General features: G+C 44.2%; 41 non-coding genes and 17 pseudogenes across 41 annotated transcripts; all 58 read left to right on the top strand.

Moving 5' to 3' along the window:
• Nucleotides 1-166: 166 nt before the first annotated feature.
• On the top strand, nt 167-285 carry LOC118949924. Its single transcript, XR_005042400.1, has one exon. It is a non-coding gene; the product is annotated as a 5S ribosomal RNA (ribosomal RNA).
• A 260-nt stretch (nt 286-545) lies between these two features.
• LOC118949922 lies at nt 546-664 on the top strand. The gene has a single exon (XR_005042398.1). It is a non-coding gene; the product is annotated as a 5S ribosomal RNA (ribosomal RNA).
• Nucleotides 665-924: 260 nt separating this feature from the next.
• Nucleotides 925-1,043, top strand: LOC118949921. The gene has a single exon (XR_005042397.1). It is a non-coding gene; the product is annotated as a 5S ribosomal RNA (ribosomal RNA).
• Nucleotides 1,044-1,303: 260 nt separating this feature from the next.
• Nucleotides 1,304-1,422, top strand: LOC118949920. Its single transcript, XR_005042396.1, has one exon. It is a non-coding gene; the product is annotated as a 5S ribosomal RNA (ribosomal RNA).
• A 260-nt stretch (nt 1,423-1,682) lies between these two features.
• Nucleotides 1,683-1,801, top strand: LOC118949919. The gene has a single exon (XR_005042395.1). It is a non-coding gene; the product is annotated as a 5S ribosomal RNA (ribosomal RNA).
• Nucleotides 1,802-2,061: 260 nt separating this feature from the next.
• LOC118949918 lies at nt 2,062-2,180 on the top strand. The gene has a single exon (XR_005042394.1). It is a non-coding gene; the product is annotated as a 5S ribosomal RNA (ribosomal RNA).
• Nucleotides 2,181-2,440: 260 nt separating this feature from the next.
• LOC118949916 lies at nt 2,441-2,559 on the top strand. Its single transcript, XR_005042392.1, has one exon. It is a non-coding gene; the product is annotated as a 5S ribosomal RNA (ribosomal RNA).
• Nucleotides 2,560-2,819: 260 nt separating this feature from the next.
• On the top strand, nt 2,820-2,938 carry LOC118949915. The gene has a single exon (XR_005042391.1). It is a non-coding gene; the product is annotated as a 5S ribosomal RNA (ribosomal RNA).
• A 260-nt stretch (nt 2,939-3,198) lies between these two features.
• Nucleotides 3,199-3,317, top strand: LOC118949914. The gene has a single exon (XR_005042390.1). It is a non-coding gene; the product is annotated as a 5S ribosomal RNA (ribosomal RNA).
• A 260-nt stretch (nt 3,318-3,577) lies between these two features.
• Nucleotides 3,578-3,696, top strand: LOC118949913. The gene has a single exon (XR_005042389.1). It is a non-coding gene; the product is annotated as a 5S ribosomal RNA (ribosomal RNA).
• A 260-nt stretch (nt 3,697-3,956) lies between these two features.
• Nucleotides 3,957-4,075, top strand: LOC118949912. The gene has a single exon (XR_005042388.1). It is a non-coding gene; the product is annotated as a 5S ribosomal RNA (ribosomal RNA).
• Nucleotides 4,076-4,335: 260 nt separating this feature from the next.
• On the top strand, nt 4,336-4,454 carry LOC118949910. The gene has a single exon (XR_005042386.1). It is a non-coding gene; the product is annotated as a 5S ribosomal RNA (ribosomal RNA).
• Nucleotides 4,455-4,714: 260 nt separating this feature from the next.
• Nucleotides 4,715-4,833, top strand: LOC118949909. Its single transcript, XR_005042385.1, has one exon. It is a non-coding gene; the product is annotated as a 5S ribosomal RNA (ribosomal RNA).
• A 260-nt stretch (nt 4,834-5,093) lies between these two features.
• Nucleotides 5,094-5,212, top strand: LOC118949908. Its single transcript, XR_005042384.1, has one exon. It is a non-coding gene; the product is annotated as a 5S ribosomal RNA (ribosomal RNA).
• A 260-nt stretch (nt 5,213-5,472) lies between these two features.
• On the top strand, nt 5,473-5,591 carry LOC118949907. Its single transcript, XR_005042383.1, has one exon. It is a non-coding gene; the product is annotated as a 5S ribosomal RNA (ribosomal RNA).
• A 260-nt stretch (nt 5,592-5,851) lies between these two features.
• LOC118949906 lies at nt 5,852-5,970 on the top strand. The gene has a single exon (XR_005042382.1). It is a non-coding gene; the product is annotated as a 5S ribosomal RNA (ribosomal RNA).
• A 260-nt stretch (nt 5,971-6,230) lies between these two features.
• On the top strand, nt 6,231-6,347 carry LOC118949981 (annotated as a pseudogene).
• A 260-nt stretch (nt 6,348-6,607) lies between these two features.
• Nucleotides 6,608-6,726, top strand: LOC118949905. Its single transcript, XR_005042381.1, has one exon. It is a non-coding gene; the product is annotated as a 5S ribosomal RNA (ribosomal RNA).
• Nucleotides 6,727-6,986: 260 nt separating this feature from the next.
• LOC118949807 lies at nt 6,987-7,105 on the top strand. Its single transcript, XR_005042283.1, has one exon. It is a non-coding gene; the product is annotated as a 5S ribosomal RNA (ribosomal RNA).
• A 260-nt stretch (nt 7,106-7,365) lies between these two features.
• Nucleotides 7,366-7,484, top strand: LOC118949904. The gene has a single exon (XR_005042380.1). It is a non-coding gene; the product is annotated as a 5S ribosomal RNA (ribosomal RNA).
• A 241-nt stretch (nt 7,485-7,725) lies between these two features.
• On the top strand, nt 7,726-7,843 carry LOC118949993 (annotated as a pseudogene).
• A 266-nt stretch (nt 7,844-8,109) lies between these two features.
• On the top strand, nt 8,110-8,228 carry LOC118949992 (annotated as a pseudogene).
• Nucleotides 8,229-9,309: 1,081 nt separating this feature from the next.
• Nucleotides 9,310-9,431, top strand: LOC118949995 (annotated as a pseudogene).
• A 258-nt stretch (nt 9,432-9,689) lies between these two features.
• On the top strand, nt 9,690-9,809 carry LOC118949991 (annotated as a pseudogene).
• A 263-nt stretch (nt 9,810-10,072) lies between these two features.
• On the top strand, nt 10,073-10,192 carry LOC118949963. Its single transcript, XR_005042439.1, has one exon. It is a non-coding gene; the product is annotated as a 5S ribosomal RNA (ribosomal RNA).
• Nucleotides 10,193-10,451: 259 nt separating this feature from the next.
• LOC118949996 lies at nt 10,452-10,573 on the top strand (annotated as a pseudogene).
• A 264-nt stretch (nt 10,574-10,837) lies between these two features.
• Nucleotides 10,838-10,956, top strand: LOC118949985 (annotated as a pseudogene).
• Nucleotides 10,957-11,215: 259 nt separating this feature from the next.
• LOC118949983 lies at nt 11,216-11,336 on the top strand (annotated as a pseudogene).
• Nucleotides 11,337-11,596: 260 nt separating this feature from the next.
• On the top strand, nt 11,597-11,716 carry LOC118949968 (annotated as a pseudogene).
• A 260-nt stretch (nt 11,717-11,976) lies between these two features.
• Nucleotides 11,977-12,098, top strand: LOC118949990 (annotated as a pseudogene).
• A 261-nt stretch (nt 12,099-12,359) lies between these two features.
• On the top strand, nt 12,360-12,478 carry LOC118949903. The gene has a single exon (XR_005042379.1). It is a non-coding gene; the product is annotated as a 5S ribosomal RNA (ribosomal RNA).
• A 261-nt stretch (nt 12,479-12,739) lies between these two features.
• On the top strand, nt 12,740-12,859 carry LOC118949969 (annotated as a pseudogene).
• A 259-nt stretch (nt 12,860-13,118) lies between these two features.
• LOC118949980 lies at nt 13,119-13,237 on the top strand (annotated as a pseudogene).
• Nucleotides 13,238-13,891: 654 nt separating this feature from the next.
• On the top strand, nt 13,892-14,012 carry LOC118949977 (annotated as a pseudogene).
• A 1,040-nt stretch (nt 14,013-15,052) lies between these two features.
• On the top strand, nt 15,053-15,172 carry LOC118949961. Its single transcript, XR_005042437.1, has one exon. It is a non-coding gene; the product is annotated as a 5S ribosomal RNA (ribosomal RNA).
• Nucleotides 15,173-15,433: 261 nt separating this feature from the next.
• Nucleotides 15,434-15,552, top strand: LOC118949902. The gene has a single exon (XR_005042378.1). It is a non-coding gene; the product is annotated as a 5S ribosomal RNA (ribosomal RNA).
• Nucleotides 15,553-15,812: 260 nt separating this feature from the next.
• On the top strand, nt 15,813-15,931 carry LOC118949901. Its single transcript, XR_005042377.1, has one exon. It is a non-coding gene; the product is annotated as a 5S ribosomal RNA (ribosomal RNA).
• A 261-nt stretch (nt 15,932-16,192) lies between these two features.
• LOC118949899 lies at nt 16,193-16,311 on the top strand. The gene has a single exon (XR_005042375.1). It is a non-coding gene; the product is annotated as a 5S ribosomal RNA (ribosomal RNA).
• Nucleotides 16,312-16,572: 261 nt separating this feature from the next.
• LOC118949898 lies at nt 16,573-16,691 on the top strand. The gene has a single exon (XR_005042374.1). It is a non-coding gene; the product is annotated as a 5S ribosomal RNA (ribosomal RNA).
• Nucleotides 16,692-16,951: 260 nt separating this feature from the next.
• Nucleotides 16,952-17,071, top strand: LOC118949976 (annotated as a pseudogene).
• Nucleotides 17,072-17,330: 259 nt separating this feature from the next.
• On the top strand, nt 17,331-17,449 carry LOC118949897. The gene has a single exon (XR_005042373.1). It is a non-coding gene; the product is annotated as a 5S ribosomal RNA (ribosomal RNA).
• A 259-nt stretch (nt 17,450-17,708) lies between these two features.
• On the top strand, nt 17,709-17,827 carry LOC118949896. Its single transcript, XR_005042372.1, has one exon. It is a non-coding gene; the product is annotated as a 5S ribosomal RNA (ribosomal RNA).
• Nucleotides 17,828-18,087: 260 nt separating this feature from the next.
• Nucleotides 18,088-18,206, top strand: LOC118949895. The gene has a single exon (XR_005042371.1). It is a non-coding gene; the product is annotated as a 5S ribosomal RNA (ribosomal RNA).
• Nucleotides 18,207-18,466: 260 nt separating this feature from the next.
• Nucleotides 18,467-18,585, top strand: LOC118949894. The gene has a single exon (XR_005042370.1). It is a non-coding gene; the product is annotated as a 5S ribosomal RNA (ribosomal RNA).
• A 260-nt stretch (nt 18,586-18,845) lies between these two features.
• On the top strand, nt 18,846-18,964 carry LOC118949893. Its single transcript, XR_005042369.1, has one exon. It is a non-coding gene; the product is annotated as a 5S ribosomal RNA (ribosomal RNA).
• A 177-nt stretch (nt 18,965-19,141) lies between these two features.
• LOC118949962 lies at nt 19,142-19,260 on the top strand. Its single transcript, XR_005042438.1, has one exon. It is a non-coding gene; the product is annotated as a 5S ribosomal RNA (ribosomal RNA).
• Nucleotides 19,261-19,520: 260 nt separating this feature from the next.
• Nucleotides 19,521-19,639, top strand: LOC118949892. Its single transcript, XR_005042368.1, has one exon. It is a non-coding gene; the product is annotated as a 5S ribosomal RNA (ribosomal RNA).
• A 260-nt stretch (nt 19,640-19,899) lies between these two features.
• LOC118949891 lies at nt 19,900-20,018 on the top strand. Its single transcript, XR_005042367.1, has one exon. It is a non-coding gene; the product is annotated as a 5S ribosomal RNA (ribosomal RNA).
• Nucleotides 20,019-20,278: 260 nt separating this feature from the next.
• LOC118949890 lies at nt 20,279-20,397 on the top strand. The gene has a single exon (XR_005042366.1). It is a non-coding gene; the product is annotated as a 5S ribosomal RNA (ribosomal RNA).
• Nucleotides 20,398-20,657: 260 nt separating this feature from the next.
• LOC118949888 lies at nt 20,658-20,776 on the top strand. Its single transcript, XR_005042364.1, has one exon. It is a non-coding gene; the product is annotated as a 5S ribosomal RNA (ribosomal RNA).
• Nucleotides 20,777-21,036: 260 nt separating this feature from the next.
• On the top strand, nt 21,037-21,155 carry LOC118949887. Its single transcript, XR_005042363.1, has one exon. It is a non-coding gene; the product is annotated as a 5S ribosomal RNA (ribosomal RNA).
• A 259-nt stretch (nt 21,156-21,414) lies between these two features.
• LOC118949994 lies at nt 21,415-21,536 on the top strand (annotated as a pseudogene).
• A 259-nt stretch (nt 21,537-21,795) lies between these two features.
• LOC118949988 lies at nt 21,796-21,916 on the top strand (annotated as a pseudogene).
• Nucleotides 21,917-22,178: 262 nt separating this feature from the next.
• Nucleotides 22,179-22,296, top strand: LOC118949979 (annotated as a pseudogene).
• Nucleotides 22,297-22,561: 265 nt separating this feature from the next.
• Nucleotides 22,562-22,680, top strand: LOC118949886. The gene has a single exon (XR_005042362.1). It is a non-coding gene; the product is annotated as a 5S ribosomal RNA (ribosomal RNA).
• A 260-nt stretch (nt 22,681-22,940) lies between these two features.
• Nucleotides 22,941-23,059, top strand: LOC118949885. The gene has a single exon (XR_005042361.1). It is a non-coding gene; the product is annotated as a 5S ribosomal RNA (ribosomal RNA).
• Nucleotides 23,060-23,319: 260 nt separating this feature from the next.
• On the top strand, nt 23,320-23,438 carry LOC118949884. Its single transcript, XR_005042360.1, has one exon. It is a non-coding gene; the product is annotated as a 5S ribosomal RNA (ribosomal RNA).
• A 262-nt stretch (nt 23,439-23,700) lies between these two features.
• On the top strand, nt 23,701-23,819 carry LOC118949883. Its single transcript, XR_005042359.1, has one exon. It is a non-coding gene; the product is annotated as a 5S ribosomal RNA (ribosomal RNA).
• Nucleotides 23,820-23,885: the final 66 nt, after the last annotated feature.

Here is a 23,885-nt window from a genome sequence, read left to right as displayed (position 1 = left end):
AGTTTGCATTTCATCCAACAATCTGTGCTACAAATTATGGCTACAGTATATGCAATTTCTTCCACTTTTTGAGTGACACAAAGATGCTTATCTAAATGGTGAAAATGCAACAGCTGTTAATCAGGCTCACTTTGACTTTACATAGTGCAGCAAGAGATTGTTTCTCGCTTACGGCCACACCGGCCTGAGTACGCCTGATCTCGTCTGATCTCGGAAGCTAAGCAGGGTCGGGCCTGGTTAGTACTTGGATGGGAGACCGCCTAGGAATACCAGGTGCTGTAAGCTTTTTGTCACTGCCTTGTGGAATTTCAACTCTTTGTCCGTTTTTTCCCACAAGGCTGAAATATGTGCCCTCGCTTTGAAATAAGTAAGCAAGGTTAGTTTGCATTTCATCCAACAATCTGTGCTACAAATTATGGCTACAGTATATGCAATTTCTTCCACTTTTTGAGTGACACAAAGATGCTTATCTAAATGGTGAAAATGCAACAGCTGTTAATCAGGCTCACTTTGACTTTACATAGTGCAGCAAGAGATTGTTTCTCGCTTACGGCCACACCGGCCTGAGTACGCCTGATCTCGTCTGATCTCGGAAGCTAAGCAGGGTCGGGCCTGGTTAGTACTTGGATGGGAGACCGCCTAGGAATACCAGGTGCTGTAAGCTTTTTGTCACTGCCTTGTGGAATTTCAACTCTTTGTCCGTTTTTTCCCACAAGGCTGAAATATGTGCCCTCGCTTTGAAATAAGTAAGCAAGGTTAGTTTGCATTTCATCCAACAATCTGTGCTACAAATTATGGCTACAGTATATGCAATTTCTTCCACTTTTTGAGTGACACAAAGATGCTTATCTAAATGGTGAAAATGCAACAGCTGTTAATCAGGCTCACTTTGACTTTACATAGTGCAGCAAGAGATTGTTTCTCGCTTACGGCCACACCGGCCTGAGTACGCCTGATCTCGTCTGATCTCGGAAGCTAAGCAGGGTCGGGCCTGGTTAGTACTTGGATGGGAGACCGCCTAGGAATACCAGGTGCTGTAAGCTTTTTGTCACTGCCTTGTGGAATTTCAACTCTTTGTCCGTTTTTTCCCACAAGGCTGAAATATGTGCCCTCGCTTTGAAATAAGTAAGCAAGGTTAGTTTGCATTTCATCCAACAATCTGTGCTACAAATTATGGCTACAGTATATGCAATTTCTTCCACTTTTTGAGTGACACAAAGATGCTTATCTAAATGGTGAAAATGCAACAGCTGTTAATCAGGCTCACTTTGACTTTACATAGTGCAGCAAGAGATTGTTTCTCGCTTACGGCCACACCGGCCTGAGTACGCCTGATCTCGTCTGATCTCGGAAGCTAAGCAGGGTCGGGCCTGGTTAGTACTTGGATGGGAGACCGCCTAGGAATACCAGGTGCTGTAAGCTTTTTGTCACTGCCTTGTGGAATTTCAACTCTTTGTCCGTTTTTTCCCACAAGGCTGAAATATGTGCCCTCGCTTTGAAATAAGTAAGCAAGGTTAGTTTGCATTTCATCCAACAATCTGTGCTACAAATTATGGCTACAGTATATGCAATTTCTTCCACTTTTTGAGTGACACAAAGATGCTTATCTAAATGGTGAAAATGCAACAGCTGTTAATCAGGCTCACTTTGACTTTACATAGTGCAGCAAGAGATTGTTTCTCGCTTACGGCCACACCGGCCTGAGTACGCCTGATCTCGTCTGATCTCGGAAGCTAAGCAGGGTCGGGCCTGGTTAGTACTTGGATGGGAGACCGCCTAGGAATACCAGGTGCTGTAAGCTTTTTGTCACTGCCTTGTGGAATTTCAACTCTTTGTCCGTTTTTTCCCACAAGGCTGAAATATGTGCCCTCGCTTTGAAATAAGTAAGCAAGGTTAGTTTGCATTTCATCCAACAATCTGTGCTACAAATTATGGCTACAGTATATGCAATTTCTTCCACTTTTTGAGTGACACAAAGATGCTTATCTAAATGGTGAAAATGCAACAGCTGTTAATCAGGCTCACTTTGACTTTACATAGTGCAGCAAGAGATTGTTTCTCGCTTACGGCCACACCGGCCTGAGTACGCCTGATCTCGTCTGATCTCGGAAGCTAAGCAGGGTCGGGCCTGGTTAGTACTTGGATGGGAGACCGCCTAGGAATACCAGGTGCTGTAAGCTTTTTGTCACTGCCTTGTGGAATTTCAACTCTTTGTCCGTTTTTTCCCACAAGGCTGAAATATGTGCCCTCGCTTTGAAATAAGTAAGCAAGGTTAGTTTGCATTTCATCCAACAATCTGTGCTACAAATTATGGCTACAGTATATGCAATTTCTTCCACTTTTTGAGTGACACAAAGATGCTTATCTAAATGGTGAAAATGCAACAGCTGTTAATCAGGCTCACTTTGACTTTACATAGTGCAGCAAGAGATTGTTTCTCGCTTACGGCCACACCGGCCTGAGTACGCCTGATCTCGTCTGATCTCGGAAGCTAAGCAGGGTCGGGCCTGGTTAGTACTTGGATGGGAGACCGCCTAGGAATACCAGGTGCTGTAAGCTTTTTGTCACTGCCTTGTGGAATTTCAACTCTTTGTCCGTTTTTTCCCACAAGGCTGAAATATGTGCCCTCGCTTTGAAATAAGTAAGCAAGGTTAGTTTGCATTTCATCCAACAATCTGTGCTACAAATTATGGCTACAGTATATGCAATTTCTTCCACTTTTTGAGTGACACAAAGATGCTTATCTAAATGGTGAAAATGCAACAGCTGTTAATCAGGCTCACTTTGACTTTACATAGTGCAGCAAGAGATTGTTTCTCGCTTACGGCCACACCGGCCTGAGTACGCCTGATCTCGTCTGATCTCGGAAGCTAAGCAGGGTCGGGCCTGGTTAGTACTTGGATGGGAGACCGCCTAGGAATACCAGGTGCTGTAAGCTTTTTGTCACTGCCTTGTGGAATTTCAACTCTTTGTCCGTTTTTTCCCACAAGGCTGAAATATGTGCCCTCGCTTTGAAATAAGTAAGCAAGGTTAGTTTGCATTTCATCCAACAATCTGTGCTACAAATTATGGCTACAGTATATGCAATTTCTTCCACTTTTTGAGTGACACAAAGATGCTTATCTAAATGGTGAAAATGCAACAGCTGTTAATCAGGCTCACTTTGACTTTACATAGTGCAGCAAGAGATTGTTTCTCGCTTACGGCCACACCGGCCTGAGTACGCCTGATCTCGTCTGATCTCGGAAGCTAAGCAGGGTCGGGCCTGGTTAGTACTTGGATGGGAGACCGCCTAGGAATACCAGGTGCTGTAAGCTTTTTGTCACTGCCTTGTGGAATTTCAACTCTTTGTCCGTTTTTTCCCACAAGGCTGAAATATGTGCCCTCGCTTTGAAATAAGTAAGCAAGGTTAGTTTGCATTTCATCCAACAATCTGTGCTACAAATTATGGCTACAGTATATGCAATTTCTTCCACTTTTTGAGTGACACAAAGATGCTTATCTAAATGGTGAAAATGCAACAGCTGTTAATCAGGCTCACTTTGACTTTACATAGTGCAGCAAGAGATTGTTTCTCGCTTACGGCCACACCGGCCTGAGTACGCCTGATCTCGTCTGATCTCGGAAGCTAAGCAGGGTCGGGCCTGGTTAGTACTTGGATGGGAGACCGCCTAGGAATACCAGGTGCTGTAAGCTTTTTGTCACTGCCTTGTGGAATTTCAACTCTTTGTCCGTTTTTTCCCACAAGGCTGAAATATGTGCCCTCGCTTTGAAATAAGTAAGCAAGGTTAGTTTGCATTTCATCCAACAATCTGTGCTACAAATTATGGCTACAGTATATGCAATTTCTTCCACTTTTTGAGTGACACAAAGATGCTTATCTAAATGGTGAAAATGCAACAGCTGTTAATCAGGCTCACTTTGACTTTACATAGTGCAGCAAGAGATTGTTTCTCGCTTACGGCCACACCGGCCTGAGTACGCCTGATCTCGTCTGATCTCGGAAGCTAAGCAGGGTCGGGCCTGGTTAGTACTTGGATGGGAGACCGCCTAGGAATACCAGGTGCTGTAAGCTTTTTGTCACTGCCTTGTGGAATTTCAACTCTTTGTCCGTTTTTTCCCACAAGGCTGAAATATGTGCCCTCGCTTTGAAATAAGTAAGCAAGGTTAGTTTGCATTTCATCCAACAATCTGTGCTACAAATTATGGCTACAGTATATGCAATTTCTTCCACTTTTTGAGTGACACAAAGATGCTTATCTAAATGGTGAAAATGCAACAGCTGTTAATCAGGCTCACTTTGACTTTACATAGTGCAGCAAGAGATTGTTTCTCGCTTACGGCCACACCGGCCTGAGTACGCCTGATCTCGTCTGATCTCGGAAGCTAAGCAGGGTCGGGCCTGGTTAGTACTTGGATGGGAGACCGCCTAGGAATACCAGGTGCTGTAAGCTTTTTGTCACTGCCTTGTGGAATTTCAACTCTTTGTCCGTTTTTTCCCACAAGGCTGAAATATGTGCCCTCGCTTTGAAATAAGTAAGCAAGGTTAGTTTGCATTTCATCCAACAATCTGTGCTACAAATTATGGCTACAGTATATGCAATTTCTTCCACTTTTTGAGTGACACAAAGATGCTTATCTAAATGGTGAAAATGCAACAGCTGTTAATCAGGCTCACTTTGACTTTACATAGTGCAGCAAGAGATTGTTTCTCGCTTACGGCCACACCGGCCTGAGTACGCCTGATCTCGTCTGATCTCGGAAGCTAAGCAGGGTCGGGCCTGGTTAGTACTTGGATGGGAGACCGCCTAGGAATACCAGGTGCTGTAAGCTTTTTGTCACTGCCTTGTGGAATTTCAACTCTTTGTCCGTTTTTTCCCACAAGGCTGAAATATGTGCCCTCGCTTTGAAATAAGTAAGCAAGGTTAGTTTGCATTTCATCCAACAATCTGTGCTACAAATTATGGCTACAGTATATGCAATTTCTTCCACTTTTTGAGTGACACAAAGATGCTTATCTAAATGGTGAAAATGCAACAGCTGTTAATCAGGCTCACTTTGACTTTACATAGTGCAGCAAGAGATTGTTTCTCGCTTACGGCCACACCGGCCTGAGTACGCCTGATCTCGTCTGATCTCGGAAGCTAAGCAGGGTCGGGCCTGGTTAGTACTTGGATGGGAGACCGCCTAGGAATACCAGGTGCTGTAAGCTTTTTGTCACTGCCTTGTGGAATTTCAACTCTTTGTCCGTTTTTTCCCACAAGGCTGAAATATGTGCCCTCGCTTTGAAATAAGTAAGCAAGGTTAGTTTGCATTTCATCCAACAATCTGTGCTACAAATTATGGCTACAGTATATGCAATTTCTTCCACTTTTTGAGTGACACAAAGATGCTTATCTAAATGGTGAAAATGCAACAGCTGTTAATCAGGCTCACTTTGACTTTACATAGTGCAGCAAGAGATTGTTTCTCGCTTACGGCCACACCGGCCTGAGTACGCCTGATCTCGTCTGATCTCGGAAGCTAAGCAGGGTCGGGCCTGGTTAGTACTTGGATGGGAGACCGCCTAGGAATACCAGGTGCTGTAAGCTTTTTGTCACTGCCTTGTGGAATTTCAACTCTTTGTCCGTTTTTTCCCACAAGGCTGAAATATGTGCCCTCGCTTTGAAATAAGTAAGCAAGGTTAGTTTGCATTTCATCCAACAATCTGTGCTACAAATTATGGCTACAGTATATGCAATTTCTTCCACTTTTTGAGTGACACAAAGATGCTTATCTAAATGGTGAAAATGCAACAGCTGTTAATCAGGCTCACTTTGACTTTACATAGTGCAGCAAGAGATTGTTTCTCGCTTACGGCCACACCGGCCTGAGTACGCCTGATCTCGTCTGATCTCGGAAGCTAAGCAGGGTCGGGCCTGGTTAGTACTTGGATGGGAGACCGCCTAGGAATACCAGGTGCTGTAAGCTTTTTGTCACTGCCTTGTGGAATTTCAACTCTTTGTCCGTTTTTTCCCACAAGGCTGAAATATGTGCCCTCGCTTTGAAATAAGTAAGCAAGGTTAGTTTGCATTTCATCCAACAATCTGTGCTACAAATTATGGCTACAGTATATGCAATTTCTTCCACTTTTTGAGTGACACAAAGATGCTTATCTAAATGGTGAAAATGCAACAGCTGTTAATCAGGCTCACTTTGACTTTACATAGTGCAGCAAGAGATTGTTTCTCGCTTAGCCACACCGGCCTGAGTACGCCTGATCTCGTCTGATCTCGGAAGCTAAGCAGGGTCGGGCCTGGTTAGTACTTGGATGGGAGACCGCCTGGGAATACCAGGTGCTGTAAGCTTTTTGTCACTGCCTTGTGGAATTTCAACTCTTTGTCCGTTTTTTCCCACAAGGCTGAAATATGTGCCCTCGCTTTGAAATAAGTAAGCAAGGTTAGTTTGCATTTCATCCAACAATCTGTGCTACAAATTATGGCTACAGTATATGCAATTTCTTCCACTTTTTGAGTGACACAAAGATGCTTATCTAAATGGTGAAAATGCAACAGCTGTTAATCAGGCTCACTTTGACTTTACATAGTGCAGCAAGAGATTGTTTCTCGCTTACGGCCACACCGGCCTGAGTACGCCTGATCTCGTCTGATCTCGGAAGCTAAGCAGGGTCGGGCCTGGTTAGTACTTGGATGGGAGACCGCCTAGGAATACCAGGTGCTGTAAGCTTTTTGTCACTGCCTTGTGGAATTTCAACTCTTTGTCCGTTTTTTCCCACAAGGCTGAAATATGTGCCCTCGCTTTGAAATAAGTAAGCAAGGTTAGTTTGCATTTCATCCAACAATCTGTGCTACAAATTATGGCTACAGTATATGCAATTTCTTCCACTTTTTGAGTGACACAAAGATGCTTATCTAAATGGTGAAAATGCAACAGCTGTTAATCAGGCTCACTTTGACTTTACATAGTGCAGCAAGAGATTGTTTCTCGCTTACGGCCACACCGGCCTGAGTACGCCTGATCTCGTCTGATCTCGGAAGCTAAGCAGGGTCGGGCCTGGTTAGTACTTGGATGGGAGACCGCCTGGGAATACCAGGTGCTGTAAGCTTTTTGTCACTGCCTTGTGGAATTTCAACTCTTTGTCCGTTTTTTCCCACAAGGCTGAAATATGTGCCCTCGCTTTGAAATAAGTAAGCAAGGTTAGTTTGCATTTCATCCAACAATCTGTGCTACAAATTATGGCTACAGTATATGCAATTTCTTCCACTTTTTGAGTGACACAAAGATGCTTATCTAAATGGTGAAAATGCAACAGCTGTTAATCAGGCTCACTTTGACTTTACATAGTGCAGCAAGAGATTGTTTCTCGCTTACGGCCACACCGGCCTGAGTACGCCTGATCTCGTCTGATCTCGGAAGCTAAGCAGGGTCGGGCCTGGTTAGTACTTGGATGGGAGACCGCCTAGGAATACCAGGTGCTGTAAGCTTTTTGTCACTGCCTTGTGGAATTTCAACTCTTTGTCCGTTTTTTCCCACAAGGCTGAAATATGTGCCCTCGCTTTGAAATAAGTAAGCAAGGTTAGTTTGCATTTCATCCAACAATCTGTGCTACAAATTATGGCTACAGTATATGCAATTTCTTCCACTTTTTGAATGCTTATCTAAATGGTGAAAATGCAACAGCTGTTAATCACTTTGACTTTACATAGTGCAGCAAGAGAGTTTCTCGCTACGGCCACACCGGCCTGAGTACGCCTGATCTCGTCTGATCTCGGAAGCTAAGCAGGGTCGGGCCTGGTTAGTACTTGGATGGGAGACCGCCTAGGACTAACAGGTGCTGTAAGCTTTTGTCACTGCCTTGTGGAAATTTCAACTCTTTGTCCGTTGTCTTCCCACAAGGCTGAAATATGTGCCCCTCGCTTTTGAATATAAGTAAGCAAGGTTAGTTTGCATTTCATCCAACAATCTGTGCCTACAAATTATGGCTACAGTATATGCAATTTCTTCCACTTTTTTGAGTACACAAAGATGCCTTATCTAAATGGTTGAAATGCAACAGCTGTTTAATCAGGCTCACTTTGCACTTACATAGTGCAGCAAGAGATTGTTTCCGCTACGGCCACACCGGCATGAGTACGCACTGATCTCGTCTGATCTCGGAAGCTAAGCAGGGTCGGGCCTGGTTAGTACTTGGATGGGAGACCGCCTAGGAATACCAGGTGCTGTAAGCTTCTTGTCACTGCCTTGTGGAATTTCAACTCTTTGTCCGTTTTTTCCCACAGGCTGAAATATGTGCCCTCGCTTTGAACTAAGTAAGCAAGGTCAGTTTTTGCATTTCATCCAACAATCTGGTGCTACAAATTAGGCTACAGTATATCAATTTCTTCACTTTTTGAGTGACCCAAAGATGCTATCTAAATGGTGAAAATGCAACAGCTGTTAATCAGGCTCACTTTGACTTTACATTAGTGCAGCAAGAGATTGTTTCTCGCCTTACGGCCAAATCGGCCTGAGTAGACGCCTGATCTCGTTCTGACTCTCGGATAGCTAAGCAGGGTGCGGGCCCTTGGTTAGTCCTTGGAGGGGAAGACCTCCTAGGACATACCAGGTGCTGTAAGCCTTTCTGTCACTGCCTTGTGGAATTTCAACTCTTTGGTCCGTTTTTTTCCCACAAGGCTGAAATATGTGCCCTCGCTTTGAAATAAGTAAGCAAGGTTAGTTTGCATTTCATCCAACAATCTGTGCTACAAATTATGGCTACAGTATATGCAATTTCTTCCACTTTTTGAGTGACACAAAGATGCTTATCTAAATGGTGAAAATGCAACAGCTTGTTAATCAGGGCTCACTTTGACTTTACATAGTGCAGCAAGAGATTGTTTCTCGCACCGGACAGCCACACCCGAGGCGCTTGAGTACGCCTGATCTCGTCTGATCTCGGAAGCTACCAGACAGGGTCGGCTGGCCTGTTAGTACTTGGATGGGAGGACCGCCCTAGGAATTACCAGGTGCTGTAAGCTTTTCTCGTAAGCTCGGCACTTTGCTGGATGTTACAACTCTTTGTCCGTTTTTTCCCACAAGGCTTCCGAAATATGATGCCGAAAGCACACTTTTGAAATAAGTAAGCAAGGTTAGTTTTGCATTTCATCCAACAATCTGTGCTACAAATTATGGCCTACAGTATATGCACTTTCTTCCCTTTTTGAGTGACACAACGATGCTTTAATCTAAATGGTTGATCTAATTCAACAGCTGTCTAATCAGTGCTCACTTTGCACTTTAACATAGATTGCAGCAAGAGATTGTTTCTCGCCTTACGGCCACCACCGGCCTGAGTACAGCCTGATCTCGTCTGATCTCGGAAGCTAAGCAGGGTCGGGCCTGGTTAGTACCTTGGATGGGAGACCGCCTAGGAATACCAGGTGCTGTAAGCTTTTGTCACTGCCTTGTGGAATTTCAACTCTTTGTCCGTTTTTCCCACAAGGCTGAAATATGTGCCCTCGCTTTGAAATAAGTAAGCAAGGTTAGTTTGCATTTCATCCAACAATCTGTGCTACAAATTATGGCTACAGTATATGCAATTTCTTCCACTTTTTGAGTGACACAAAGATGCTTATCTAAATGGTGAAAATGCAACAGCTGTTAATCAGGCTCACTTTGACTTTACATAGTGCAGCAAGAGATTGTTTCTCGCTTACGGCCACACCGGCCTGAGTACGCCTGATCTCGTCTGATCTCGGAAGCTAAGCAGGGTCGGGCCATGGTTAGTACTTGGATGGGAGACGCCCTAGGAATACCAGGTTCTGTAAGCTTTTTGTCACTGCCTTGTGGAATTTCAACTCTTTGTCCGTTTTTTCCCACAAGGCTGAAATATGTGCCCTCGCTTTGAAATACAGTAAGCAAGGTTAGTTTGCATTTCATCCAACAATCTGTGCTACAAATTATGGCTACAGTATATGCAATTTCTTTCCACTTTTTGAGTGACACAAAGATGCTTATCTAAATGGTGAAAATGCAACAGCTGTTAATCAGGCTCACTTTGACTTTACATAGTGCAGCAAAGAGATTGTTTCTCGCTTACGGCCACACCGGCCTGAGTACGCCTGATCTCGTTCTGATCTCGGAAGCTAAGCAGGGTCGGGCCTGGTTAGTACTTGGATGGGAGACCGCCTAGGAATACCAGGTGCTGTAAGCTTTTTGTCACTGCCTTGTGGAATTTCAACTCTTTGTCCGTTTTTTCCCACAATGGCTGAAATATGTGCCTCGCTTTGAAATAAGTAAGCAAGGTTAGTTTGCATTTCATCCAACAATCTGTGCTACAAATTATGGCTACAGTATATGCAATTTCTTCCACTTTTTGAGTGACACAAAGAGCTTATCTAAATGGTGAAAATGCAACAGCTGTTAATCAGGCTCACTTTGACTTTACATAGTGCAGCAAGAGATTGTTTCTCGCTTACGGCCACACCGGCCTGGAGTACGCCTGATCTCGTCTGATCTCGGAAGCTAAGCAGGGTCGGGCCCCTGGTTAGTACTTGGATGGGAGACCGCCCTAGGAATACCAGGGCTGTAAGCTTTTTGTCACTTGCCTTGTGGAATTTCAACTCTTTGTCCGTTTTTTTCCCACAAGGCTGAAATATGTGCCCTCGCTTTGAAATAAGTAAGCAAGGTTAGTTTGCATTTCATCCAACAATCTGTGCTACAAATTATGGCTACAGTATATGCAATTTCTTCCACTTTTTGAGTGACACAAAGATGCTTATCTAAATGGTTGAAAATGCAACAGCTGTTAATCAGGCTCACTTTGACCTTTACATAGTGCAGCAAGAGATTGTTTCTCGCTTACGGCCACACGGCCTGAGTACGCCTGATCTCGTCTGATCTCGGAAGCTAAGCAGGGTCGGGCCCTGGTTAGTACTTGGATGGGAGACCGCCTAGGAATACCAGGTGCTGTAAGCTTTTTGTCACTGCCTTGTGGAATTTCAACTCTTTGTCCGTTTTTTCCACAAGGCTGAAATATGTGCCCTCGCTTTGAAATAAGTAAGCAAGGTTAGTTTGCATTTCATCCAACAATCTGTGCTACAAATTATGGCTACAGTATATGCAATTTCTTCCACTTTTTGAGTGACACAAAGATGCTTATCTAAATGGTGAAAATGCAACAGCTGTTAATCAGGCTCACTTTGACTTTACATAGTGCAGCAAGAGATTGTTTCTCGCTTACGGCCACACCGGCCTGAGTACGCCCTGATCTCGTCTGATCTCGGAAGCTAAGCAGGGTCGGGCCTTGGTTAGTACTTGGATGGGAGACCGCCTAGGAATACCAGGTGCTGTAAGCTTTTTGTCACTGCCTTGTGGAATTTCAACTCTTTGTCCGTTTTTTTCCCACAAGGCTGAAATATGTGCCCTCGCTTTGAAATAAGTAAGCAAGGTTAGTTTGCATTTCATCCAACAATCTGTGCTACAAATTATGGCTACAGTATATGCAATTTCTTCCACTTTTTGAGTGACACAAAGATGCTTATCTAAATGGTGAAAATGCAACAGCTGTTAATCAGGCTCACTTTGACTTTACATAGTGCAGCAAGAGATGTTTCTCGCTTACGGCCACACCGGCCTGAGTACGCCTGATCTCGTCTGATCTCGGAAGCTAAGCCAGGGTCGGGCCTGGTTAGTACTTGGATGGGAGACCGCCTAGGAATACCAGGTGCTGTAAGCTTTTTGTCACTGCCTTGTGGAATTTCAACTCTTTGTCCGTTTTTTCCCACAAGGCTGAAATATGTGCCCTCGCTTTGAAATAAGTAAGCAAGGTTAGTTTGCATTTCATCCAACAATCTGTGCTACAAATTATGGCTACAGTATATGCAATTTCTTCCACTTTTTGAGTGACACCAAAGATTGCTTATCTAAATGTGAAAATGCAACAGCTGTAATCAGGCTCACTTTGACTTTACATAGTGCAGCAAGAGATTGTTTCTCGCTTACCGGGCCACACCGGCCTGAGTACGCCTGATCTCGTCTGATCTCGGAAGCTAAGCAGGGTCGGGCCTGGTTAGTACTTGGATGGCGAGACCGCCTAGGAATACCAGGTGCTGTAAGCTTTTTTGTCACTGCCTGTGGAATTCAACTCTTTGTCCGTTTTTTTCCCACAAGGCTGAATATATGTGCCCTCGCTTTGAAATAAGTAAGCAAGGTTAGTTTGCATTTCATCCAACAATCTGTGCTACAAATTATGGCTACAGTATATGCAATTTCTTCCACTTTTTGAGTGACACAAAGATGCTTATCTAAATGGTGAAAATGCAACAGCTGTTAATCAGGCTCACTTTGACTTTACATAGTGCAGCAAGAGATTGTTTCTCGCTTACGGCCACACCGGCCTGAGTACGCCTGATCTCGTCTGATCTCGGAAGCTAAGCAGGGTCGGGCCTGGTTAGTACTTGGATGGGAGACCGCCTAGGAATACCAGGTGCTGTAAGCTTTTTGTCACTGCCTTGTGGAATTTCAACTCTTTGTCCGTTTTTTCCCACAAGGCTGAAATATGTGCCCTCGCTTTGAAATAAGTAAGCAAGGTTAGTTTGCATTTCATCCAACAATCTGTGCTACAAATTATGGCTACAGTATATGCAATTTCTTCCACTTTTTGAGTGACACAAAGATGCTTATCTAAATGGTGAAAATGCAACAGCTGTTAATCAGGCTCACTTTGACTTTACATAGTGCAGCAAGAGATTGTTTCTCGGCTTACGGCCACACCGGCCTGAGTACGCCTGATCTCGTCTGATCTCGGAAGCTAAGCAGGGTCGGGCCTGGTTAGTACTTGGATGGGGAGACCGCCTAGGAATACCAGGTGCTGTAAGCTTTTTGTCACTGCCTTGTGGAATTTCAACTCTTTGTCCGTTTTTCCCACAAGGCTGAAATATGTGCCCTCGCTTTGAAATAAGTAAGCAAGGTTAGTTTGCATTTCATCCAACAATCTGTGCTACAAATTATGGCTACAGTATATGCAATTTCTTCCACTTTTTGAGTGACACAAAGATGCTTATCTAAATGGTGAAAATGCAACAGCTGTTAATCAGGCTCACTTTGACTTTACATAGTGCAGCAAGAGATTGTTTCTCGCTTACGGCCACACCGGCTGAGTACGCCTGATCTCGTTCTGATCTCGGAAGCTAAGCAGGGTCGGGCCTGGTTAGTACTTGGATGGGAGACCGCCTAGGAATACCAGGTGCTGTAAGCTTTTTGTCACTGCCTTGTGGAATTTCAACTCTTTGTCCGTTTTTTTCCCACAAGGCTGAAATATGTGCCCTCGCTTTTGAAATAAGTAAGCAAGGTTAGTTGGCATTTCATCCAACATCTGTGCTACAAATTAATGGCTACAGTATATGCAATTTCTTCCACTTTTGAGTGACACAAAGATGCTTATCTAAATGGTGATAAATGCAACAGCTGTTAATCAGGCTCACTTTGACTTTACATAGTGCAGCAAGAGATTGTTGCTTCTCGCTTACGGCCACACCGGCCTGAGTACGCCTGATCTCGTCTGATCTCGGAAGCTAAGCAGGGTCGGGCCGGTTAGTACTTGGATGGGAGACCGCCTAGGTGAACATACCAGGTGCTGTTAAGGCTTTTTGTCACTTGCCTTGTGGAATTTCAAACTCTTTGTCCGTTTTTTCCACAAGGCTGAAATATGTGCCCTCGCTTTGAAATAAGTAAAGCAGGTTAGTTGTCATTTCATCCAACAATCTGTGCTTACAAATTATGGCTACAGTATATGCAATTTCTTCCACTTTTTGAGTGACAACAAAGATGCTTATCTAAATGGTGAGAAATGCAACAGCCTGTTAATCAGGCTCACTTTGACTTTACTATAGTGCAGCAGAGATTGTTTCTCGCTTACGGCCACACCGGCCTGAGTACGCCTGATCTCGTCCTGATGCTCGGAAGCTAAGCAGGGTCGGGCCTGGTTAGTACTTGGATGGGAGACCGCCTAGGAATACCAGGTGCTGTAAGCTTTTTTGTCACTGCCTTGTGGAATTCCAACTCTTTGTCCGTTTTTTGTCCCACAAGGCTGAAATATGTGCCCTCGCTTTGAAATAAGTAAGCAAGGTTAGTTTGCATTTCATCCAACAATCTGTGCTACAAATTATGGCTACAGTATATGCAATTTCTTCCACTTTTTGAGTGTACACAAAGATGCTTATCTAAATGGTGAAAATGCAACAGCTGTTAATCAGGCTCACTTTGACTTTACATAGTTGCAGCAAGAGATTGTTTCATCGCTTACGGCCACAACCAGGCCTGAGTACGCCTGATCTCGTCTGATCCTCGGAGCTAAGCAGGGTCTGGGCCTGGTTAGTACTTGGATGGCGAGACGCCTAGGAATACCAGGTGCTGTAAGCTTTTTGTCACTGCCTTGTGGAATTTCAACTCTTTTGTCCGTCCGTTTTTTTTTCCCACAAGGCTGAAATATGTGCCCTCGGCTTTGAAATAAGTAAGCAAGGTTAGTTTGCATTTCATCCAACAATCTGTGCTACAAATTATGGCTACAGTATAATGCAATTTCTTCCACTTTTGAGTGACACAAAGATGCTTATCTAAATGGTGAAAAATGCAACAGCTGTTAATCAGGCTCACTTTGACTTTTACATAGTGCAGCAAGAGATGGTTTCTCGCTTACGGCCACACCGGCCTGAGTAGCCTGATCTCGTCTGATCTCGGAAGCTAAGCAGGGTCGGGACCCTGGTTAGTACTTTGGATGGGAGACCCGGCCTAGGATACCAGGTGCTGTAAGCTTTTTGTCACTGCCTTGTGGAATTTCAACTCTTTGTCCGTTTTTCCCCACAAAGGCTGAAATATGTGCCCTCGCTTTGAAATAGTAAGCAAGGTTAGTTTGCATTTCATCCAACATCTGTGCTACAAATTATGGCTACAGTATATGCAATTTCTTCCACTTTTTGAGTGACACAAAGATGCTTATCTAAATGGTGAAAATGCAACAGCTGTTAATCAGGCTCACTTTGACTTTACATAGTGCAGCAAGAGATTGTTTCTCGCTTACGGCCACACCGGCCTGAGTACGCCTGATCTCGTCCTGATCTCGGAAGCTAAGCAGGGTCGGGCCTGGTTAGTACTTGGATGGGAGACCGCCTAGGAATACCAGGTGCTGTAAGCTTTTTGTCACTGCCTTGTGGAATTTCAACTCTTTGTCCGTTTTTCCACAAGGCTGAAATATGTGCCCCTCGCTTTGAAATAGTAAGCAAGGTTAGTTTTGCATTTCAATCCAACAACTCTGTGCTACAAATTATGGCTACAGTATATGCAATTTCTTTCCACTTTTTGAGTGACACAAGATGCTTATCTAAATGGTGAAAATGCAACAGCTGTTAATCAGGCTCACTTTGACTTTACATAGTGCAGCAAGAGATTGTTTCTCGCTTACGGCCACACCGGCCTGAGTACGCCTGATCTCGTCTGATCTCGGAAGCTAAGCAGGGTCGGGCCTGGTTAGTACTTGGATGGGAGACCGCCTAGGAATACCAGGTGCTGTAAGCTTTTTGTCACTGCCTTGTGGAATTTCAACTCTTTGTCCGTTTTTTCCCACAAGGCTGAAATATGTGCCCTCGCTTTGAAATAAGTAAGCAAGGTTAGTTTGCATTTCATCCAACAATCTGTGCTACAAATTATGGCTACAGTATATGCAATTTCTTCCACTTTTTGAGTGACACAAAGATGCTTATCTAAATGGTGAAAATGCAACAGCTGTTAATCAGGCTCACTTTGACTTTACATAGTGCAGCAAGAGATTGTTTCTCGCTTACGGCCACACCGGCCTGAGTACGCCTGATCTCGTCTGATCTCGGAAGCTAAGCAGGGTCGGGCCTGGTTAGTACTTGGATGGGAGACCGCCTAGGAATACCAGGTGCTGTAAGCTTTTTGTCACTGCCTTGTGGAATTTCAACTCTTTGTTCCGTTTTTTCCCACAAGGCTGAAATATGTGCCCTCGCTTTGAAATAAGTAAGCAAGGTTAGTTTGCATTTCATCCAACAATCTGTGCTACAAATTATGGCTACAGTATATGCAATTTCTTCCACTTTTTGAGTGACACAAAGATGCTTATCTAAATGGTGAAAATGCAACAGCTGTTAATCAGGCTCACTTTGACTTTACATAGTGCAGCAAGAGATTGTTTCTCGCTTACGGCCACACCGGCCTGAGTACGCCTGATCTCGTCTGATCTCGGAAGCTAAGCAGGGTCGGGCCTGGTTAGTACTTGGATGGGAGACCGCCTAGGAATACCAGGTGCTGTAAGCTTTTTGTCACTGCCTTGTGGAATTTCAACTCTTTGTCCGTTTTTTTCCCACAAGGCTGAAATATGTGCCCTCGCTTTGAAATAAGTAAGCAAGGTTAGTTTGCATTTCATCCAACAATCTGTGCTACAAATTATGGCTACAGTATATGCAATTTCTTCCACTTTTTGAGTGACACAAAGATGCTTATCTAAATGGTGAAAATGCAACAGCTGTTAATCAGGCTCACTTTGACTTTACATAGTGCAGCAAGAGATTGTTTCTCGCTTACGGCCACACCGGCCTGAGTACGCCTGATCTCGTCTGATCTCGGAAGCTAAGCAGGGTCGGGCCTGGTTAGTACTTGGATGGGAGACCGCCTAGGAATACCAGGTGCTGTAAGCTTTTTGTCACTGCCTTGTGGAATTTCAACTCTTTGTCCGTTTTTTCCCACAAGGCTGAAATATGTGCCCTCGCTTTGAAATAAGTAAGCAAGGTTAGTTTGCATTTCATCCAACAATCTGTGCTACAAATTATGGCTACAGTATATGCAATTTCTTCCACTTTTTGAGTGACACAAAGATGCTTATCTAAATGGTGAAAATGCAACAGCTGTTAATCAGGCTCACTTTGACTTTACATAGTGCAGCAAGAGATTGTTTCTCGCTTACGGCCACACCGGCCTGAGTACGCCTGATCTCGTCTGATCTCGGAAGCTAAGCAGGGTCGGGCCTGGTTAGTACTTGGATGGGAGGACCGCCTAGGAATACCAGGTGCTGTAAGCTTTTTGTCACTGCCTTGTGGAATTTCAACTCTTTGTCCGTTTTTTCCCACAAGGCTGAAATATGTGCCCTCGCTTTGAAATAAGTAAGCAAGGTTAGTTTGCATTTCATCCAACAATCTGTGCTACAAATTATGGCTACAGTATATGCAATTTCTTCCACTTTTTGAGTGACACAAAGATGCTTATCTAAATGGTGAAAATGCAACAGCTGTTAATCAGGCTCACTTTGACTTACATAGTGCAGCAAGAGATTGTTTCTCGCTTACGGCCACACCGGCCTGAGTACGCCTGATCTCGTCTGATCTCGGAAGCTAAGCAGGGTCGGGCCTGGTTAGTACTTGGATGGGAGACCGCCTAGGAATACCAGGTGCTGTAAGCTTTTTGTCACTGCCTTGTGGAATTTCAACTCTTTGTCCGTTTTTCCCACAAGGCTGAAATATGTGCCCTCGCTTTGAAATAAGTAAGCAAGGTTAGTTTGCATTTCATCCAACAATCTGTGCTACAAATTATGGCTACAGTATATGCAATTTCTTCCACTTTTTGAGTGACACAAAGATGCTTATCTAAATGGTGAAAATGCAACAGCTGTTAATCAGGCTCACTTTGACTTTACATAGTGCAGCAAGAGATTGTTTCTCGCTTACGGCCACACCGGCCTGAGTACGCCTGATCTCGTCTGATCTCGGAAGCTAAGCAGGGTCGGGCCTGGTTAGTACTTGGATGGGAGACCGCCTAGGAATACCAGGTGCTGTAAGCTTTTTGTCACTGCCTTGTGGAATTTCAACTCTTTGTCCGTTTTTTCCCACAAGGCTGAAATATGTGCCCTCGCTTTGAAATAAGTAAGCAAGGTTAGTTTGCATTTCATCCAACAATCTGTGCTACAAATTATGGCTACAGTATATGCAATTTCTTCCACTTTTTGAGTGACACAAAGATGCTTATCTAAATGGTGAAAATGCAACAGCTGTTAATCAGGCTCACTTTGACTTTACATAGTGCAGCAAGAGATTGTTTCTCGCTTACGGCCACACCGGCCTGAGTACGCCTGATCTCGTCTGATCTCGGAAGCTAAGCAGGGTCGGGCCTGGTTAGTACTTGGATGGGAGACCGCCTAGGAATACCAGGTGCTGTAAGCTTTTTGTCACTGCCTTGTGGAATTTCAACTCTTTGTCCGTTTTTTCCCACAAGGCTGAAATATGTGCCCTCGCTTTGAAATAAGTAAGCAAGGTTAGTTTGCATTTCATCCAACAATCTGTGCTACAAATTATGGCTACAGTATATGCAATTTCTTCCACTTTTTGAGTGACACAAAGATGCTTATCTAAATGGTGAAAATGCAACAGCTGTTAATCAGGCTCACTTTGACTTTACATAGTGCAGCAAGAGATTGTTTCTCGCTTACGGCCACACCGGCCTGAGTACGCCTGATCTCGTCTGATCTCGGAAGCTAAGCAGGGTCGGGCCTGGTTAGTACTTGGATGGGAGACCGCCTAGGAATACCAGGTGCTGTAAGCTTTTTGTCACTGCCTTGTGGAATTTCAACTCTTTGTCCGTTTTTTCCCACAAGGCTGAAATATGTGCCCTCGCTTTGAAATAAGTAAGCAAGGTTAGTTTGCATTTCATCCAACAATCTGTGCTACAAATTATGGCTACAGTATATGCAATTTCTTCCACTTTTTGAGTGACACAAAGATGCTTATCTAAATGGTGAAAATGCAACAGCTGTTAATCAGGCTCACTTTGACTTTACATAGTGCAGCAAGAGATTGTTTCTCGCTTACGGCCACACCGGCCTGAGTACGCCTGATCTCGTCTGATCTCGGAAGCTAAGCAGGGTCGGGCCTGGTTAGTACTTGGATGGGAGACCGCCTAGGAATACCAGGTGCTGTAAGCTTTTTGTCACTGCCTTGTGGAATTTCAACTCTTTGTCCGTTTTTTCCCACAAGGCTGAAATATGTGCCCTCGCTTTGAAATAAGTAAGCAAGGTTAGTTTGCATTTCATCCAACAATCTGTGCTACAAATTATGGCTACAGTATATGCAATTTCTTCCACTTTTTGAGATTGCCTTTTGCTTACGGCCACACCGGCCTGAGTACGCCTGATCTTGTCCGATCTCGGAAGCTAAGCAGGGTCGGGCCTGGTTAGTACTTGGATGGGAGACCGCCTGGGAATACCAGGTGCTGTAAGCTTTTTGTCACTGCCTTGTGGAATTTCAACTCTTTGTCTGTTTTTTCCCACAAGGCTGAAATATGTGCCCTCGCTTTGAAATAAGTAAGCAAGGTTAGTTTGCATTTCATCCAACAATCTGTGCTACAAATTATGGCTACAGTATATGCAATTTCTTCCACTTTTTGAGTGACACAAAGATGCTTATCTAAATGGTGAAAATGCAACAGCTGTTAATCAGGCTCACTTTGACTTTACATAGTGCAGCAAGAGATTGTTTCTCGCTTACGGCCACACCGGCCTGAGTACGCCTGATCTCGTCTGATCTCGGAAGCTAAGCAGGGTCGGGCCTGGTTAGTACTTGGATGGGAGACCGCCTAGGAATACCAGGTGCTGTAAGCTTTTTGTCACTGCCTTGTGGAATTTCAACTCTTTGTCCGTTTTTTCCCACAAGGCTGAAATATGTGCCCTCGCTTTGAAATAAGTAAGCAAGGTTAGTTTGCATTTCATCCAACAATCTGTGCTACAAATTATGGCTACAGTATATGCAATTTCTTCCACTTTTTGAGTGACACAAAGATGCTTATCTAAATGGTGAAAATGCAACAGCTGTTAATCAGGCTCACTTTGACTTTACATAGTGCAGCAAGAGATTGTTTCTCGCTTACGGCCACACCGGCCTGAGTACGCCTGATCTCGTCTGATCTCGGAAGCTAAGCAGGGTCGGGCCTGGTTAGTACTTGGATGGGAGACCGCCTAGGAATACCAGGTGCTGTAAGCTTTTTGTCACTGCCTTGTGGAATTTCAACTCTTTGTCCGTTTTTTTCCCACAAGGCTGAAATATGTGCCCTCGCTTTGAAATAAGTAAGCAAGGTTAGTTTGCATTTCATCCAACAATCTGTGCTACAAATTATGGCTACAGTATATGCAATTTCTTCCACTTTTTGAGTGACACAAAGATGCTTATCTAAATGGTGAAATGCAACAGCTGTTAATCAGGCTCACTTTGACTTTACATAGTGCAGCAAGAGATTGTTTCTCGCTTACGGCCACACCGGCCTGAGTACGCCTGATCTCGTCTGATCTCGGAAGCTAAGCAGGGTCGGGCCTGGTTAGTACTTGGATGGGAGACCGCCTAGGAATACCAGGTGCTGTAAGCTTTTTGTCACTGCCTTGTGGAATTTCAACTCTTTGTCCGTTTTTTCCCACAAGGCTGAAATATGTGCCCTCGCTTTGAAATAAGTAAGCAAGGTTAGTTTGCATTTCATCCAACAATCTGTGCTACAAATTATGGCTACAGTATATGCAATTTCTTCCACTTTTTGAGTGACACAAAGATGCTTATCTAAATGGTGAAAATGCAACAGCTGTTAATCAGGCTCACTTTGACTTTACATAGTGCAGCAAGAGATTGTTTCTCGCTTACGGCCACACCGGCCTGAGTACGCCTGATCTCGTCTGATCTCGGAAGCTAAGCAGGGTCGGGCCTGGTTAGTACTTGGATGGGAGACCGCCTAGGAATACCAGGTGCTGTAAGCTTTTTGTCACTGCCTTGTGGAATTTCAACTCTTTGTCCGTTTTTTCCCACAAGGCTGAAATATGTGCCCTCGCTTTGAAATAAGTAAGCAAGGTTAGTTTGCATTTCATCCAACAATCTGTGCTACAAATTATGGCTACAGTATATGCAATTTCTTCCACTTTTTGAGTGACACAAAGATGCTTATCTAAATGGTGAAAATGCAACAGCTGTTAATCAGGCTCACTTTGACTTTACATAGTGCAGCAAGAGATTGTTTCTCGCTTACGGCCACACCGGCCTGAGTACGCCTGATCTCGTCTGATCTCGGAAGCTAAGCAGGGTCGGGCCTGGTTAGTACTTGGATGGGAGACCGCCTAGGAATACCAGGTGCTGTAAGCTTTTTGTCACTGCCTTGTGGAATTTCAACTCTTTGTCCGTTTTTTCCCACAAGGCTGAAATATGTGCCCTCGCTTTGAAATAAGTAAGCAAGGTTAGTTTGCATTTCATCCAACAATCTGTGCTACAAATTATGGCTACAGTATATGCAATTTCTTCCACTTTTGAGTGACACAAAGATGCTTATCTAAATGGTGAAAATGCAACAGCTGTTAATCAGGCTCACTTTGACTTTACATAGTGCAGCAAGAGATTGTTTCTCGCTTACGGCCACACCGGCCTGAGTACGCCTGAATCTCGTCTGATCTCGGAAGCTAAGGCAGGGTCGGGCCTGGTTAGTACTTGGAGTGGGAGACCGCCTAGGAATACCAGGTGCTGTAAGCTTTTTGTCACTGCCTTGTGGAATTTCAACTCTTTGTCCGTTTTTTCCCACCAGGCTGAAATATGTGCCCTCGCTTTGAAATAAGTAAGCAAGGTTAGTTTGCATTTCATCCAACAATTGTGCTACAAATTATGGCTACAGTATATGCAATTTTCTTCCACTTTTTGAGTGACACAAAGATGCTTATCTAAATGGTGAAAATGCAACAGCTGTTAATCAGGCTCACTTGACTTTACATAGTGCAGCAAGAGATTGTTTCTCGCTTACGGCCACCCGGCCTGAGTACGCCTGATCTCGTCTGATCTCGGAAGCTAAGCAGGGGTTCGGGCCTGGTTAGTACTTGGATGGGAGACCGCCTAGGAAATACCAGGTGCTGTAAGCTTTTTGTCACTGCTTGTGGAATTTCAACTCTTTGTCCGTTTTTTCCCACAAGGCTGAAATATGTGCCCTCGCTTTGAAATAAGTAAGCAAGGTTAGTTTTGCATTTCATCCAACCAATCTGTGCTACAAATTATGGCTACAGTATATGCAATTTCTTCCACTTTTGAGTGACACAAAGATGCTTATCTAAATGGTGAAAATGCAACAGCTGTTAATCAGGCTCACTTTGACTTTACATAGTGCAGCAAGAGATTGTTTCTCTCGCTTACGGCCACACCGGCCTGAGTACGCCTGATCTCGTCTGATCTCGGAAGCTAAGCAGGGTCGGCCTGGTTAGTACTTGGATGGGAGACCGCCTAGGAATACCAGGTGCTGTAAGCTTTTTTGTCACTGCCTTGTGGAATTTCAACTCTTTGTTCCGTTTTTTCCCACAAGGGCTGAAATATGTGCCCTCGCTTTGAAATAAGTAAGCAAGGTTAGTTTGCATTCATCCAACAATCTGTGGCTACAAATTATGGCTACAGTATATGCAATTTCTTCCACTTTTTGAGTGACACAAAGATGCTTATCTAAATTGGTGAAAAATGCAACAGCTGTTAATCAGGCTCACTTTGACTTTACATAGTGCAGCAAGAGATTGTTTCTCGCTTACGGCCACACCGGCCTGAGTACGCCTGATCTCGTCTGATCTCGGAAGCTAAGCAGGGTCGGGCCTGGTTAGTACTTGGATGGGAGACCGCCTAGGAATACCAGGTGCTGTAAGCTTTTTGTCACTGCCTTGTGGAATTTCAACTCTTTGTCCGTTTTTTCCCACAAGGCTGAAATATGTGCCCTCGCTTTGAAATAAGTAAGCAAGGTTAGTTTGCATTTCATCCAACAATCTGTGCTACAAATTATGGCTACAGTATATGCAATTTCTTCCACTTTTTGAGTGACACAAAGATGCTTATCTAAATGGTGAAAATGCAACAGCTGTTAATCAGGCTCACTTTGACTTTACATAGTGCAGCAAGAGATTGTTTCTCGCTTACGGCCACACCGGCCTGAGTACGCCTGATCTCGTCTGATCTCGGAAGCTAAGCAGGGTCGGGCCTGGTTAGTACTTGGATGGGAGACCGCCTAGGAATACCAGGTGCTGTAAGCTTTTTGTCACTGCCTTGTGGAATTTCAACTCTTTGTCCGTTTTTTCCCACAAGGCTGAAATATGTGCCCTCGCTTTGAAATAAGTAAGCAAGGTTAGTTTGCATTTCATCCAACAATCTGTGCTACAAATTATGGCTACAGTATATGCAATTTCTTCCACTTTTTGAGTGACACAAAGATGCTTATCTAAATGGTGAAAATGCAACAGCTGTTAATCAGGCTCACTTTGACTTTACATAGTGCAGCAAGAGATTGTTTCTCGCTTACGGCCACACCGGCCTGAGTACGCCTGATCTCGTCTGATCTCGGAAGCTAAGCAGGGTCGGGCCTGGTTAGTACTTGGATGGGAGACCGCCTAGGAATACCAGGTGCTGTAAGCTTTTTGTCACTGCCTTGTGGAATTTCAACTCTTTGTCCGTTTTTTTTCCCACAAGGCTGAAATATGTGCCCTCGCTTTGAAATAAGTAAGCAAGGTTAGTTTGCATTTCATCCAACAATCTGTGCTACAAATTATGGCTACAGTATATGCAATTTCTTCCACTTTTTGAGTGACACAAAGATGCTTATCTAAATGGTGAAAATGCAACAGCTGTTAATCAGGCTCACTTTGACTTTACATAGTGCAGCAAGAGATTGTTTCTCGCTTACGGCCACACCGGCCTGAGTACGCCTGATCTCGTCTGATCTCGGAAGCTAAGCAGGGTCGGGCCTGGTTAGTACTTGGATGGGAGACCGCCTAGGAATACCAGGTGCTGTAAGCTTTTTGTCACTGCCTTGTGGAATTTCAACTCTTGTCCGTTTTTTCCCCACAAGGCTGAATAGTGCCC

Source organism: Oncorhynchus mykiss, unplaced genomic scaffold (assembly GCF_013265735.2).
Source record: "Oncorhynchus mykiss isolate Arlee unplaced genomic scaffold, USDA_OmykA_1.1 un_scaffold_302, whole genome shotgun sequence".
In the NCBI taxonomy this organism is placed as follows: Eukaryota; Metazoa; Chordata; class Actinopteri; order Salmoniformes; family Salmonidae; genus Oncorhynchus; species Oncorhynchus mykiss.
Note: the sequence above shows the minus strand (reverse complement) of the source record. Positions and strands in the feature narration are given on the sequence as shown.